Raw genomic sequence first — 5,149 nt, forward strand, 5'->3', positions numbered from 1 at the left:
TACGTACGTGTCACCTGTCAGAGTCGTATTTAGACGTATCAGGGGTCACATAATACTTTAACTGCACACGTCCCACACCATTACAGAGCCTCCATCAGCTTGAACAGTCAGCTTCTGACGCAGGGTACACGGATTCATGAGGTAGTCTCCAGAGCCGTACTCGTCCATCCGCTCCATACAATTTGAAACGAGACTCGTCCGACCAGGCAACATGTTGCCAGTCATCATCAGTCCAATGTAAAGCTTTGCGTCGTGCAGTCATCACGGACACACGAGTGGGCCTTCGGTTCCCAAAGCCCATATCGATGATGTTTCGTTGAATGGTTTCCTTTGCCGACACTTGCTGATGTCCCAGCATTGATATCTGCAGCAATTTGCGGAAGGGTTGGAATTCTGTCATGATGAACGATTCTCTTCAGTTGTCGTTGGTCCTGTTCTTCCAGGGTCTTTTTCCGGCCGCAGCGATGTCGGAGACTTTATGTCTTACCGGATTCCTGATATTCACGGTACACTCGTGAAATGGCCGTACGGGAAAATCCCCACTTCATAGCTACCTCGGAGATACCGTGTCCCATGGCTCGTGCGCCGACTATAACACCACGTTGAGACTCACTTAAATCTTGATAACCTGCCACTGTAACAGCAGTAACCGATCTAACAACTGCGCCAGACACTTGTCGTTTTATATAGGCGTTGCCGAGCGCAGCGCAGTATTCTGCCTGTTTACGTATCTCTGTATTTGGACACGTATGCCTATATCAGTTTCTTTGGCGCTTCAGTGTAATATTATCATGATTCCTTTTCCAACATAGATTTTTACCTACTACTGCAGCTTTTTGTGGAGGTGAACAACGAATTACGCTGGACGACGCTAATATGGTGATGACATAGGTCGGCCTCCATTTACAGTAGCTTTAAATACACATCACATGGTCGATAACTGAATCTGCATTTTTTTTAGATTTATCGAAGTCTGATACCTTATAAAGAATAATTGCATTGTAAAGACCGTATACGCATTAAAATACCGATTCACATTCATAAATCACCTTCTTAGGAATGAATAAGCGAGCATTGACTGCGACGATTTCTTCCTTAGCTCACGTTATTAAGAAAATTGCGCTCTTTCTTCTTGCTACTAATCAAATAATTAACCCCTTTTATTTGAAGTGAAAGTGGAATTTAACTTCCCCCCTCGTACCCTCCACTGACCCATGCACTGACCCAGTCACCCCCTCCTTCCCCCACCCCCCCATACACACACACACAAACACACACACACACACACGCACACACACACACACACACACACTAATGTCGAATCCGGCCTCTCACGCACACCGCAATGTTATGTGGAATCTTGTCCTGGTGTTGGTTTCACCACTGCCTCTTCTCCATGTGGAACCTAGTCTAGAATCTAATTGTTTCTCCGGACGTGGTATGTGGTCACGATAAAATACATTACGCCATGTTACGGTGCCTGAGAGAGTCAGCGAAAGAACACCTTCTTCCCTAATTCAACCAATTCTGGGAAGCAAGTGTGGTTTCTGGGGTTATCTGTGAATACATTGATATGCAGCCGCAGTCGCAGAATCGAATGGACACGCCAGGAGCACCAGCAGTTTCTGTTTCTATAGAAGACTTAGTTCTGTTTTTGTACCTACCCGCTTCTGCGAAGGAGACAAAAGTTGCAGTGCATACTGGTTTATTCTAAGTTTTTGCACAAATTTCAGTACATTTGCACTGTCTAAGCTGTCTTCGGAGTGTAGCAAAAACCAGAAGCAGCGTAGCAACAGATCTTCGATTACACCTAGTCACTGCTCGGCTTGGAGTTACATCTCTTGTGGTATAGAGGAAAAAATTGGTTGTTGGCCACGGTCGACGGGTTCCAGACTGGTGCCCTGGGCTGCGGTGGCGTTGGGATACCTGAGAGGTTCAAATGGTTGAAATGGCTCTGAGCACTATGGGACTTAACTTCTGAGGTCATCAGTCCCCTAGAACTTACAACTACTTAAACCTTGAAAAAACTACTTAAACCTTACTAACCTAAGGACATCACACACATCCATGCCCGAGGCAGGATTCGAACATGCGACCGTAGTGGACGCGCGGTTCCAGACTGTAGCGCCTAGAACCGCTCGGTCACTCCGGCCGGCATACCTGAGAGGAATGTTTCGCCACATCTGATGCCTGTAGTACCTCCTGGCAGTCCTGATGTTGTAACTCCATCCATTTCGCTCGTCCTTGTTGGTCATCGCTCCCCTGACAGTAAATGGCGAACAGTAGTTATTGTTCTGGAAACATCCCCCAGGCTGTGGCTAAGCCATGTCTCCGCAATATCCTTTCTTTCAGGAGTGCTAGTTCTGCAAGGTTCGCAGGAGAGCTTCTGTAAAGTTTGGAAGGTAGGAGACGAGGTACTGGCAGAAGTAAAGCTGTGAGTACCGGGCGTGAGTCGTGCTTCGGTGGCTCAGTTGGTAGAGCACTTGCCCCCGAAAGGCAAAGGTCCCGAGTTCGAGTCTCGGTCGGGCACACAGTTTCAAATCAATATCTTGTTTAGCATAATTTATGTCCTTTTTTTTTTTTAGAAAAAATAAATGTTGTTTGAACACTAAAATAATGTCAACACAATCAATCATTTAAACAGTCCCCACAAGGGTTACCTTTCACATTATGAAATTTAGCCAGCTTAAAACTGACGTGCGTGGAAACTTTTTCTGGGATTCACGCATACGTATATTGGTTTTGGATCTGTTGAAAACGGTACCGATGTTTAGTGCTCCTCTGTAACCATTATCTTTTACAAGCCGCTCAACATAGTAACATTTTTTAGAGGCGCTTCACGCATATAAAATGCTGGCATAGAATCCTGCTCATTGTCTAAACCATGAAAGGTTGCGAATACATTTGTCTTAAGTGGCTTTTGTAGAATTTGGCACTGTATGTGATAGTTCGCTGCTGCATCCGAATGGTTACTACATGCTTTCTATAACATACCCCGCAGAACCATGCTAGATAAAGCCAACAGGTCAATAGATTATCAATTGGTTTTGTGCAAAAAAATGTGTAGAATTATTTTGAGCCTTTAACTGTGTTTAGTGATGAACTAAATCTTCTTGTTAAAATATAGCAATTCACTCTCGCCTATAGCATTTAAATGCCATTACCTGTAAGAGATTCTCCTTTTGTAAGGAATTGAGCAATATAATCATATCAAAGAAGTAAAGATCGTAGGTTCACGAAGTCCCAGTTCAAATCCATGGCAAAATTCTAGCTAAAGAAAAGCACGTAGCTTTCTCTGACCACCCCCAATTTCCTATTTTTGCATTTTACGTTACGTGTTTCTAATAATATCCGTGGTTACGCATTAGTACCAGTGAACAACTTCAATCGAATGTAGATTGAATTAACATAAAGGTGGGTCAAATTTCCTTCCATTTATCGGCATAATAAACACACACATTACGGTGTTATGGTAGGACTTAGGTGGACGGTTTGATAATGAATTTGAATGCTCCGAAACTGGTCACCGTTTAAATAAAAGCCAACTTCTGTGCAATTTTGACGGTTTTGTAATTTTATTGAAATATTTATCGTTCTCGTTTCGTTTCTGTTCATCGCTGTAATCCAGATAAAGGCCTACAGAAAAGACTTTGTACCACTTAAATTGACACGAAATGTTATCAGATTTCTTTCTCTTTTTTCTTTCTATAGTCAGAATTCGTTTTATAACCTCTCCACTCCGCCATTGCCAGTTACTTTGCTACCCAGATAACAAAACTCATATACTGCTTTTAGTGTCTAACTTTTTAATCTAATTCTCTCAGCAGTGCTCGATCTGATTAAACCGCACCCCATTACCTTCGTTTTACTGTGTTCATATTCATCTTGCAACATGCTTTAAAGACACTATCTATACGGTTCAACTGACTTTTCGAGTCCTCCACCGCTCCCGACAAAATTACAGTACCACCGACAACCATCAAGGCTTGTATTTCTACTACCTGAACTTTGATTCCTTCAAAAAATTCTTTTTTTATTTTCCTGTACTCCTTGCTCAATGTGCAGACTGAATACCATCAGGGTTAGGCTACAGCCCTGTCTCCCCTCCTTCTGAACCACTGCTTCCCTTTCATTTCCTTCGACTCTTGTAACTGCAGTCTGGTGTCTATACAAATTTTAGATAACGCACACTCTCTGTATTTTATCCTTGCTCTCCTGAGAGTTTCTAAGAGTATTATGCACCCAACATCGTTACAAGCTTTCTGTAAAGTTACAAATGGTGTAAACGTAGTTTTGTCTTTCTTCAGCCGTTCTGCATCACTTGGTGCGTCTCTGTAAAGGTTTTCTTGAGCTTCACGCGTCGCTCCTCTGACTCTGCCATTTCGAAACTCGCAAACTGTGTGATACAATTTTCTGCCCAATATAGCGCTGAATAATAACTATTTGTTTTTCTATTTGCGAAGCAAAATAACTGATGATGGTCTAAGTAGAGAGGATATAAAATGTAGACTGGCAATGGCAAGGAAAGCGTTTCTGAAGAAGAGAAATTTGTTAACATCGAGTATAGATTTAAGTGTCAGGAAGTCGTTTCTGGAAGTATTTGTATGGAGGGTAGCCATGTATGGAAGTGAAACATGGACAATAAATAGTTTGGACAAGAAGAGAATAGAAGCTTTCGAAATGTGGTGCTACAGAAGAATGCTGAGGATTAGATGGGTAGATCACATAACTAATGAGGAGGTATTGAATAGAATTGGGGAGGACTTTGTGGCACAACTTGACAAGAAGAAGGGATCGCTTGCTAGGCTTACACGCAATCTAACTTAAACTCACTTACGCTAAGGACAACACACACACCCATGCCCCAGAGAGGACTCGAACCTCCGACGGGGGGAGCTGCGCGAACCGTGGCAGCCTTGCCCAATACCGCGCGGCTGATTTTTAAAGTGAATGAAATAATGTTCGCCAAAACTCCAGCACTACCGCACGCTTCTTAGGTTGCCAGACATGAAATCATAAAATGCTCTCGTTCTCACCTGTCATAGTATTCTAATTAGAAACAAGTGTGATGAGCATTCCTATCTTAAACACAGAGTATTTTTTTCTGAACGAGCTATGTGTGTTGCAAAAGTATACTGCAGGGATTTCA

The 5,149-nt window shown here is 42.8% G+C and overlaps 1 non-coding gene across 1 annotated transcript; it reads left to right on the top strand.

Annotated features, from left to right (window-relative positions):
- Positions 1-2,455: 2,455 nt before the first annotated feature.
- Positions 2,456-2,530, top strand: Trnas-cga (transfer RNA serine (anticodon CGA)). Its single transcript has one exon. It is a non-coding gene; the product is annotated as a tRNA-Ser (tRNA).
- The last annotated feature ends 2,619 nt before the right edge of the window (positions 2,531-5,149 follow it).

The sequence above is a fragment of the Schistocerca serialis genome, chromosome 5, assembly GCF_023864345.2.
Source record: "Schistocerca serialis cubense isolate TAMUIC-IGC-003099 chromosome 5, iqSchSeri2.2, whole genome shotgun sequence".
Lineage (NCBI taxonomy): Eukaryota > Metazoa > Arthropoda > Insecta > Orthoptera > Acrididae > Schistocerca > Schistocerca serialis.